The sequence below is a fragment of the Odocoileus virginianus genome, chromosome 9 (assembly GCF_023699985.2).
Source record: "Odocoileus virginianus isolate 20LAN1187 ecotype Illinois chromosome 9, Ovbor_1.2, whole genome shotgun sequence".
Classification (NCBI taxonomy): domain Eukaryota; kingdom Metazoa; phylum Chordata; class Mammalia; order Artiodactyla; family Cervidae; genus Odocoileus; species Odocoileus virginianus.
Genome location: NC_069682.1, coordinates 15430934 through 15442333, shown reverse-complemented (window position 1 = coordinate 15442333; position 11400 = coordinate 15430934).

The window sequence follows — 11400 nt, the reverse complement described above, 5'->3', positions numbered from 1 at the left end:
TCCACTCTCATCCTTGCTCACACACCACACACCTTGGAACAGGTTACTCTAAATCAGCAGGAAATTCCACGCATGGTTAGATCACACAGTGACCCATTCAGCATCTGTTGAGAGCTGACAGTGTGGCCACCACTTTGCAGGGTGCAGCGATGCAGCAGGGACTGAGACACCAAGCTTCCTGTCATCGTAGCGTTTATAGTTGAGCAACGTCTGAAGTATTACCTCATTTATAAAGAGGCAGAAACCTGGTTTTGGTAGATTTGATTGTCAGAAAAAGAGATAGCACCCTTTACACTTCACTGTTCTTCTATTTTCTGTATTTGTGTTTTTGCATCCATTTGTCCTCCTAGGGCTCCAACTCAGACCAGTTATGTAGTAGTCTAGGAAACCAGCAGTAGTCCCCAAATTGGCTCCAATACCCTATTTTTTCAGTGGGTGAAGTAGCATAATCCACTAAATCCCTCAAGTTTTGGTTCCTTTCTGTCATCTGGGAGTGCTCTAGGAACTGTGAATGAGAAAAAAGTTGACAAATAAATTAGAAATCCCAGTGAGGTTGTTCAGATGTCTGGGTCACATGTGTCTGAGATTCTGTTCTGAGATATTCCATTGACTATCGACGCTGAGACACCATGTCTTATGTCGACCTGGCCTTTGTAAACCAGGGGGGTCCTGGTCAAAAATGTGGTCAGCATTTCACTGCAGAATCATGGTATCTTCCTAAGAGGAATATTAACCTTGGTTTCCATCACTAATTGAGAAGATAGAATAGGAGGTTTAAATGCTGACTCCAACATTTACTAGCAGTACGACCCTGAGAACTTAAACAAGTTAATATAACCTCTCTAAACTGTTGCTTTAGTTCATTATCAATAAATGAGGCTAATAATACTTACCTTGTAGTGCTGCAGTGGATCAATGATAAAGTCCGTGGTAGAGGGTTCACATACACTGTGGGCTTCCCTTGTGGCTCAGCTGGTAAAGAATCTGCCTGCAGTGCGGGAGACCTGGGTTCAATCCCTGAGTTGGGAATATCCCCTGGAGAAGGGAAAGGCTACCCACTCTAGTATTCTGGCTTGCTTTTAACTTGTACCCCTAGGCGTCTCCTCACACGCTGATTCTGGACTTGGCTACGTGACGAGCCTTGACCAGTGGAGCATTAGCAAGAGTGATGCACGCGAAAGCCTGATAAGTCCTTGCACACTGGGCTCTGTTTTCTTGGAATCCATCTGCCATGCTGTGAAGAAGCATAAGCAGCCATGTGGAGAAGCCCACTTGGAGGAGAATGGAGGCCTTAAGCCAACTCCCAACTGGGCTCCCAGCCTGCAGCCAGTACCGATTTCCATCCACCTGTATGAGTCCATTTTAGATCTTCTAGACATCCAACTCCAAGCTGGCAACATTCTTGAAGCCTAGTAACCTTGTGGTCAACCCCCAGAGCTGTAAGAAGGAATAAGAAATTGTGAGAAGCCGTTAAATTTAGGGTGATGTGTTATGCAGCAGTCGATAGCTAAAACAGAGCCATGACCTCAAAGTGGAGTCCTGCCACCACACGTGGCATTGATTTTGTGTCTGGTGGAAGAGTGGAGAAGTTTGGAGGAATGATGAAGAGACTGTCTGGTGGAGGCTGAAAGGCAGTGGAGGCTATCCTACTGGAAGCTGGAGGAAGGAGAACCTGAGTTATAGAGCCGCAGAACAGTTACCAGAACTCTGCCGGTGGAAATATGGGAACTAAAGAGGTGCCTCATGGACTTGGGGTCTGGCTAAGCTGATTCCTGAGAGGATGCTGAAAGTGCCATCTGCCTCCTTTTAGACCCCCGTGGTACAGTCCAAGAGGAGCTACTTGAGCTAAAGAAGGAAATGTTTAGATTTCAAGCAAATTTAGAAGAACTAAAAAGGCACTAGAACCTGCGGGTTTGATAATAAAATTGCTTTCATCTCTCCAAGGAAAATTTCTCAAAGTGAGAAACGGCCTTGGTTTGAAGATGAAATCCAGAGTGCTGTTAGGAAAACATGACCTCGGGGTCAACGTCTCTGTTAAAACATGAGAAAGATTTAAAGAGTATCTCAGTGATCCTCTCAGCTAAACAAGAAGACTTCTAAGAATCTTAAAGGTACCATTTGAAGCAGAACTACCAGATCATCCAGAGGAATTAGGAGAAATGTTACATTGTTATTAAGTCTTTAAATATATGGTTGCTTTCTTATGGGGCAATAGATCAGCCAAACAGGTTGCTAATGGTTTTTAGATGCACTTGTATAATGGTAGGATAAAATATTTTTGACTTCACATTTGACTTTTGCCATATAGTCAGAAAAGGGCTACTTTTGCAAAAATATTCAAAATTTTAATTTTTACCCATGTGCTCTGTATCTTTCTCAACATCTTTATTTTCTCTTCTTAAATTGTTAACTGGTCATGTTGCATATAAGGGCTTCCCTTGTAGCTTAGTTGGTAAAGAATCTGCCTACAATGCAGGAGACCCTGATTCAATCCCTGGGTTGGGAAGATATTCTGGAGAAGGAAATGGCAACCCACTCCAGTATTCTTGCTTGGGGAATCTCATGGACAGAGGAGCCTGGCAGACTACAGTCCATGAGGTCGCAAGAGTCCGATATGACTTAGTGATTAAACCACCACCTTCACAGTTGTGTATATTCTCATTTATTATTGGCTTGAAATATTTCAAGCAGTTCTCTGACATTGCTTTCAGCAACTTCATGAAATCCTTCACCTTTTCCAATATTTACAATTTCTTTTCACTTCTACTGTCCTTGAATTTATTATCTGCTACAATGTTGGTAGGATGGATACTAATGTCTTGAAGGAATGGGTCTTCGGTTAGACGTTAATTTTATAAGTAGTCAGTTTATTAATGAATAATTTTTCTTTAAGAAGCTTTGCTTCTTTTCAGCAACCCAGACATTGGATTCTCATATAATGAGAGGCACTGTGGTACCACTCAATTTATAGTTGAACAGGCCCTAGGACCAGACAGGGCTTAACATTCTGGTAGAAGCTGAGTTGAAGCCTGGGATTCAGGCTCACAGTCTAAGAGGAGCTTCTGTTTTTCACCCTGAATCTAAATCTGGGTGCAACCCACTCAGATGTAACTTTGGGGAGGGAGAGAACTGGAGAGAAGTCTGGCCCTCTTAGCATGCCTTTGTAAAGTGTGGAAGAGGTGGAGAAAAGAAATGCATGCTCTGTGAAGAGAGCTTCTTCGCAGAGCGCAGAAGGAGGCTGACGAGAAAGCTCTGCCCATCCGTGTGACTCACCATGAGCCCGCGCCTGGCAAGTGTGACCTGAGGCATGTTCTGGGCGCTGGGCAGTAAAGTCAGTACCTCTTCATCTCTTGTGGGAAGATAGAAGAAGGAGTGGGTAAAGAAGCAGTAAAGCAGGAAGAGATGAGGAAAGAACCTCCTGTCTCTACAGCGTCCGTCATGCTGGAGAGAATCCGTTCATTAAGTGATGGGAGGCTGGTTGGTCAGAAAGCAGCGAAAGGAGGTAGGTGTTGTATTCAGAGGGCAGATCCCTCTGTTTCCTCTTAAGTTTCCCCTTTGGAGAGGAGATAAGAGAACTGAGCAAAGGAAGCCACTCTTCTGGGCAGCACTGCTTTAGTAACTGTGATAGAAGCTGGTTACTGGAAAGAGCTCTCCTCCAAGTTGAAGTTCAGAAGTGATTGCTAAAAAAAGCTGTAAGAATTTTCTAAAGCCCATTTTCCCCAAAGTCTGTTGCTAGAAATAGGAAGGAGTTGACTCCAAGGAAGGATTGAAGTGGAATGAGAAGCTCTGGAGCGAAGATCTAGAGATTCGTGTCAGATTAAGCTGAGACTGAGAAGAGGAGAGAGATCCAAAGGAACCTATTGTACTTCGAGTGGATTTCTTTAAAAGAGTTATTCCAGAGGAGTTACCCACTTCTGTTGGTGAGTGTTAAGCTTAGGTATTTCCACAAAGCACTCCTTTTTGTAAATAAAGAGTAGAACATGTATAGCTACATTATAGTTATAGTCTACTCCCAAAGCCCACATTTTTTCAGTTTGAACACACAAATTTAATACATGAAAAGATGACATTTAAACTGAATAAATTGTTTCAGTGTTGGATAAACTTTCAGCTGAGGTTGTACATTTATAGATACAGAACATACATATTTGTCCATTCATTTAACAATTATTCAGTGCCTGCTCACTGCTTGTCATTATATGTAGTGTTCATATTATTAATGCAAATTTAGAAAGCTTAATTTTTAAAGGCTATAATATGTAAAGAAGTGTCACTGGCAGTAAGTCATAGAATTTTTAAATGGAAAAAAGTCAGTAATGGAAAATTTGGGAAAAAAAAGATATTCTTCTGCAATGTACTTTACCTTAGAGGTAGAAGTTTCTGAAATACTGACCACATTATCCCTTTGCAATGAGAGCACAGATAGAAAGGTTAATACGTGCAGAAGGCAAATGAAAAAAAATCAGGGGAAAAAACCATTCTAACTGTGATGCCTTTGGGGTTTTGCTATAAATGAACCTGTTGGAGTTTTCCCTGATGCCAGAAAAGCGGATGCAATCTAGTATTATTTATGTTTCAGTTATATATATTAACCCTGTTATTCCAGTGCTTTCCCAGTAAACATAAGAATCCCTGACTTCTTCCAACTTTTCTATTCATTTCTCAACAGTCATCACAATGTCCCATCAAGCCAAAAATCCTATGAAATCCTTCCTCCGGAATAAGAGCCTGTTTCTCCAGTAAGCTTTCCAACAGGATTTTAACTCTTCTTTGCAGCTGGCAAAAACATTGACCCAGCAAATTGAAAACACACAGTGGTATGTACGCTTGGGTCTTAATGAAATTTCCCATGTGTGCTATTCAGTCAGCTTCACACATTCTCAGGATAGGTACTGAAGAGCTGAGGAATCAGGCAAGTGCTCGGAGGTGAGAATTGGTCCAGGATACACAGTGTGTGAATTCACAGTCTAGAGAGTGGACCCAGCTGCGGGTCTTCTCTTTAGTGGGAGGGCTCTTCCCTTTTAAGAACTGTGTCCCATTCAGCCTGCCATGGCTTCTACAACCTCCCTGGGAGACTTCACTTCCTGTGGGAAAGAGCCACTCATTGATAATATCTCAGGGAAAGTCAGAGCAGCATTAGAATAATCACACAGATACCCTCTCTCCACTTCTCAACTGTGGCTTATTTCCATTTGCTTCCGAGGACACTGATGTGAAAGGGAAAGCAATGTGATATTGATGTCAGTGAAACCCACCTTGCTCTCAGCCTGAGGGTTGGTTATGCTCTGAAATACAAAGGGAAACTCGGTTCCGAGCCCCACCATGCTAAATCTTACCGTGGTCAGTTCCATGGACTTTATTTAAGTGAAGGCGTTTCAGAGGACATTGAACAAGGTTCTCCAGCCATTCTTCCCCAGGTAAAGGCTGTGTCTTCCAAGGCAAACCTTTCACTCCCCAACCTGTTGATGGCACCAATTTAACTTTTGGTGGATATTTTCCCCCAAAAGGAGGGTGCTCTGTTTTATTCACTTCTGTATCCCCAGAACCTAGAATAGTGCCTGACACATGGCAGTTGAAAGGGAAATGTTGCAAGTTATTTGTTGAAATGTACATGTGATTGACAACAGTGTCAAGATGCTCAATCTATGCCTAACCACTTCCATTTGGCATCTAGAAACTTACAGGAAAGGATGGTGGGGATTTGGTTTGATAGACTTAAAATTGCAACAGGAATTCTTAGACCCTCAGCTCAGCTTCTTGAAAAATCAACTAGTTCCCCTGTTTCTGTTTTGCCAACTGTGATAAGGGGTCTGGCCAAGTCTTCCCTGTGACAGAGTGAGGAAAAAATTCCAGCGCAGTGTTTCACACCTAACAGAGTGATGCATTCCTGCAAGATGCTTATCAACTCCACTCTTAGCTCCTCCTTTTTCTGAAAGGCAGACATGGATAACTATAGAGTGAGATGTCTATCAAGAGTCCATCCCTCTTGTTTCTATCTTCTCCTGATAGAACTGTCATGGAATCAGCACCGGAATCGTTGCTTAGGCTAAATATTGGTCCCCAGATTGGATGGACTGAAACTATTACGGACAATGCCTACATGTCCTAAACCTGCCTTCTAAAAATGTACTTTGTGTGAATATGCAGGGGAAGGACAATGTATGCAGCATGCCAGCAGTCCCATAACTTCCTTGTTGTAGAACAAGATTCCCACAGAGTTTAAACACAGAATCATCCTTAAGGAAGGCCCTGTTTGGGAGCCAAGGGACCCCAGGCAGGGATTCCTAACCCCAAGGCCCATTCCCAGCACCCCTAACTGCCTGTAGTGATATGACCGGGGCAAGGCGTTTAACCCTTGGGACTCAGCTTCTTTATCTGTGAAATAACACTGGCTTCCTGCCTCCCAAGGGGACAGAAGGAAGACTGAGTTAATATTTACATAGCACACTGAGAAGCTCCAAGAAAGGCACCGTACAACTGGGAAACATGATATCATGGGAAGAATGTCTTTTTAAGTTGTTGGTCTCTGGTCAGCATTTCCAGGCATGTTCCACACATACAATATTAAAATGACAGGTGAAGGGGTTTGATTGGATAGTGTTTTAGTCAGGCATTGTCAGAAAAACAGATGAAGATATATATATGTAGATATATATATAATCACCTATATGATATGTATATATGTATATATAATATATATCAGGACATACCTATAGTTGTATGTACTTAAGATATAGGCATATATTTTTTCATTATGCTTCACTTCATTGCACTTTACTGATATGTTATTTACAAACTGAAGTTTTGGGGCTACCTGGTGTTGAGCAAGTCGGTTGGTATCATTTTCCCACCAGTATTTGCTCACTTTGTGTTTCTGAACTTATCTTACTAAGGTCAGTCTCACTAACCCCAAGGCTGAGGGCTTACTCTGTCAGCAGTAGGGACCTATCCCAATGCCTTATTATGGTCCCGGGAGCTGCCTGTGGCTCAGATCATGAACTCTTTATGGCAAACTTCAGACTTAAATTGAAGAAAGTAGGGAAACCACTAGGCCATTCAGGTATGACCTAGATCAAATCCCTTATGACTATACAGTGGAAGTGACAAACAGATTCAGGGGATTAGATCTGATAGACAGAGTGCCTGAAGAACTCTGGATGGAGGCTCATAACACTGTACAGGAGGAAGCAATCAAAACCATCCCCAAGAAAAAGAAATGCAAAAAGAAAACATGGTTGTCTGAGGAGGCCTTACAAATAGCTGAGAAAAGAAGAGAAGCAAAAGGAAAAAGAGAAAAGGAAAGATACATCCATCTGAACGCAGAGTTCCAAAGAATAGGAAGCAGAGATAAAAAAGCCTTCCTAAGTGATCAATGCAAAGAAACAGAGGTTTTCCTCTGTAGAAAAGGAAAGCCTAGAGAGCTCTTGAAGAAAATTAGAGATATCAAGAGAACATTTCAAGCAAAGATGGGCATAGCAAGTGACAGAAACGGCATGAATCTAACAGAAGCAGAAGATATTAAGAAGAGGGGGCAAGAATACACAGAAGAACTATACAAAAAAGATCTTCATGATCCAGGTAACCACAATGGTGTGATCACTCAACTAGAGCCAGACATCCTGGAATGTGAAGTCAAGTGGGCCTTAGGAAGCATCACTACGAACAAAGCTAGTGGAGGTGATGGAATTCCTGTTGAGCTATTTCAAATCCTAAAAGATGATGCTGTGAAAGTGCTGCAGTCAATATGCCAGCAAATTTGGAAAACTCAGCAGTGGCCACAGGACTGGAAAAAGTCTGTTTTCATTCCAATCCCAAAGAAAGGCCGTGTGAAAGAATGTTCGGACTACCACACAATTGTACTCATTTCACTTGTTAGCAAAGTAATTCTCAAAATTCTCCAAGCCAGACTTCAATAGTACGGAAACCGTGAACTGCCAGATGTTCAAGCTGTATTTAGAAAAGGCAGAGGAACCAGAGATAAATTGCCAATATCCATTGGATCATAGAGCAAAAGAATTCCAGAAAAATATCTACTTTTGCTTTGTTTACTCTGCTAAAGCCTTTGACTTTGTGGATCAAGACAAACTGGAGAATTCTTAAAGAGATGGGAATAGCAGACCACCTAACCTGTCTCCTGAGAAATCTGTATGCAGGTCAAGAAGCAAAAGTTAGAACTGGACATGGAACAACAGACTGGTTCCAAATTGGTAAAGGAGTACGTCAGGCTGTATATTGTTACCCTGCTTATTGAGCTTATATGCAGATGACACCATGTGAAATGATGGGCTGAATGAAGCACAAGCTGGAATCAAGATTGGAAGGGGAAATATCAATAACCTCAGGTATGCAGATGGCACCACCTTTATGGTAGAAGGTGAAGAGGAACTAAATAGCCTCTTGATGAAAGTGAAACAGGAGAGTGAAAAAGCTGGCTTAAAACTCAACATTCAAAAAATGAAGATCATGGCATCTGGTCCCATCACTTCATGGCAAATAGATGAGGAAACAATAGAAACAGTGAGAGAGTTTATTTTGGGGGGCTCCAAAATCACTGCAGATGGTGACTGCAGCCATGAAATTAAAAGATGCTTGTTCCTTGGAAGAAAAGCCATGACCAACCTAAACAACTTATTAGAAAGCAGAGACATTACTTGGCTGACAAAGGTCTGTCTAGTCAAAGCTGTGGTGTTTCCAGTAGTCACGTGTGGATGTGAGAGTTGGACCATAAAGAAGGCTGAGCATCAAAGAATTGATGCTTTTGAACTGTGGTGTTGTAGGAGACTCTTGAGAGTCCCTTGGATTGCAAAGAGATCAAACCAGTCAATTCTAAAGGAAATCAGTCCTGAATATTCATTTGAAGAAATGATGCTGAAGCTCCAACACTTTGGCCACCTGATGTGAAGAACTGACTCATTTGAAAAGACCCTGATGCTGGGAAGGATTGAAGGCAGGAGGAAAAGGGGATGACAGAGGATGAGATGTTTGGATGGCATCACTGACTCAATGCACATGAGTTTGAGCATGCTCTGGGAGTTGGTGATGAACAGGGAAGCCTGGTGTGCTGCAGTCCATGAGGTCGCAAAGAGTCAGCCACAACCAAGCGACTGAAATGACTGAAGTGACTACACTGAACCTCTTCCATCTTGGAGGGAGCAGAGGCTTGTCCTCACTGGAGCAGACACATTCTAGGTGTAGATCTGCCTTTCCTGCCCCACAATGCTTCTTCCAGGAGCTCTGTCCACAGGACCCACAGAACCCATTTTCCAGCATCGTGGTACTTCCTGTAGCATTGCTTCTGATCAGCGATTTTCATAGCATCTCTTCTCTGATGGCAAAGGGAATACAGGAATGTGCTCTTGGCCATGGAATTAACTGGTTTTACCGAGGACACCATCACCTAGAAACAACTGGGCAAATTGTGAAAGCTTACTGAGACAGTGTGACAGCTAATGAAGACTCACGTGTGTCCGATGAGAGTCAGCATCCCGAGAGGATGGTGTGCAGTCTGCGAGGATACTGTACATGCTGTGACAGATATAGTGTATATCTGAAGCATAGCAGTGCCATCTTTCTCCCACAGCCAGAACATATGGGTCTTGTAATCAAGGAGTGGAAGTGGCTTGTTTTACTACTGAACCCACGACCCAGCTGTAGAATTTTTGCTTCCCATCCTGGCTTCCTTGAGCTCTGCATCTTTGAAGATCTTGACCCCAAAGAGGAGCTGGTCACCAGGGACACTCACATATGTCCAGGGCTCCAGGTGAACAACCCTGATCAGGGAGGCACTCTGCCAGACCTTCCAGAGAAGAAAAGCATGACTGATGTGTCTCTGAAGAGTCCAGGAGAAGGACAACCCTTAGAGGCCCCTGCATCTGGAAAATGCATTCTGGGTAGTACTGGAGGAGTTTCGATTCTGTTCAGTTTATACAACAAGAGCAACATTAGCCATGCATACTGATTTTTACTTACTTGTTCATCTAAATGGAAAGAATAATGAGGGTCTTCAGGTCTGTAGAAACAGAAAAACTTTTTCCAGCCCTCTGAAGCACTAGATACAATTTACAGAAAAACTTCCTTATTCTCTTGTCTGCATAAGTTACAGCACTAACTTAAAATAAACTTAACAACTTAAAATAGAGCAGGGCCACTGGTGAAAACAAAATTAATGTTAGTCCAGTTACTCCCTCATTTAGCCATCACTGGTGATTCTGTGAAGGTTATTACTATTCATATACTTGGCTTCTTTTTAAATATTCACTTATTTATTTGGCTGTGCCGGGTTTTAGCTGTGACATGTGGGATTTTTATTGTAGTTGTGGCATGTGGGATCTAGTTCCTGGATCAGGGATCAAACCTGGGTTCCCTGAATTTGGAGCATGGAGTCTTAGCCACAGACCACCAGGGAAGTCCCCTCTACTTGTTTCTTGATAAAGGGACCCCCGTGCCTTTAAAACATTGATTGTTTTGTCCATATTTTAATGCTGTAGTTAAGAACATGAACTCTGAAATCTGATGTTGGTGTTTGAATCCTGGCTCAGTTCCTTTCTGGATCTGTGATCCTGGGTAAGTCAATTAACCTCGCTGTACCTAAGTCCCCTATCTCTAAACTGAGGATGATAGCGGTGCCCATTTTGAGTGTTTGGAGCGTTCATTACGATAACATAGGCAATATGTTACAATAGTGCTTGGCACATAGTAAGCGGTGAATAAATGTTAGCAGTTGTTATTGTTAATATTATAATTTGGCAATGCTTGCTGTAAGTTAGCGTGCCAGGAATATAAACCATTTTATATCCCCTCTTTCTCTACAAACCTGCAGAACACCTGCTAAATGACTGCTATGGATCGAATTCTGTTTCTTGTTCACATCCCCTCCTCCCTGCCCTGAATTCTTCTGTTCAAGTTTTAACCCCCAGTGAAACTGTATTTGGAGAGAGCACCTTTATGGAAGTGATTAAGGTTAAATGCGGTCACAAGAGTGCGGTCTAATCTGATAGGCCTGGTGTTCTTAGAAGGGTCAGACATTTCTGTCTCTCTGCATGTACAAAGACAGGCCATGTGGCCGTTTACTCACCTGGAACCAGTCCCACTGACACCCTGACCTTGGACTTCTAGCCTCCAGCACTGTGGGAAATAAATGTGTGTTGTTTAAGCCCCTCAGGCTGTGGTATTTTGCCATGGCACCCTGAACAAACTAAGATGTTCCTGAACATTTTAACTCGTATATTGAATGAGAGACAACGGGCAGTCCTCACGTAGGATGTCTGATGCCATCCTCAATGCCATTTCTCCGTTGTTGGAAAATCTTAACTCTGCCACCTCCCATGGTGGTGGTGGGGTTGTCCGGAGGAGTCATATACCATTGGGACTACTGTCCACTTGCTTCTCTCAGTATCACTG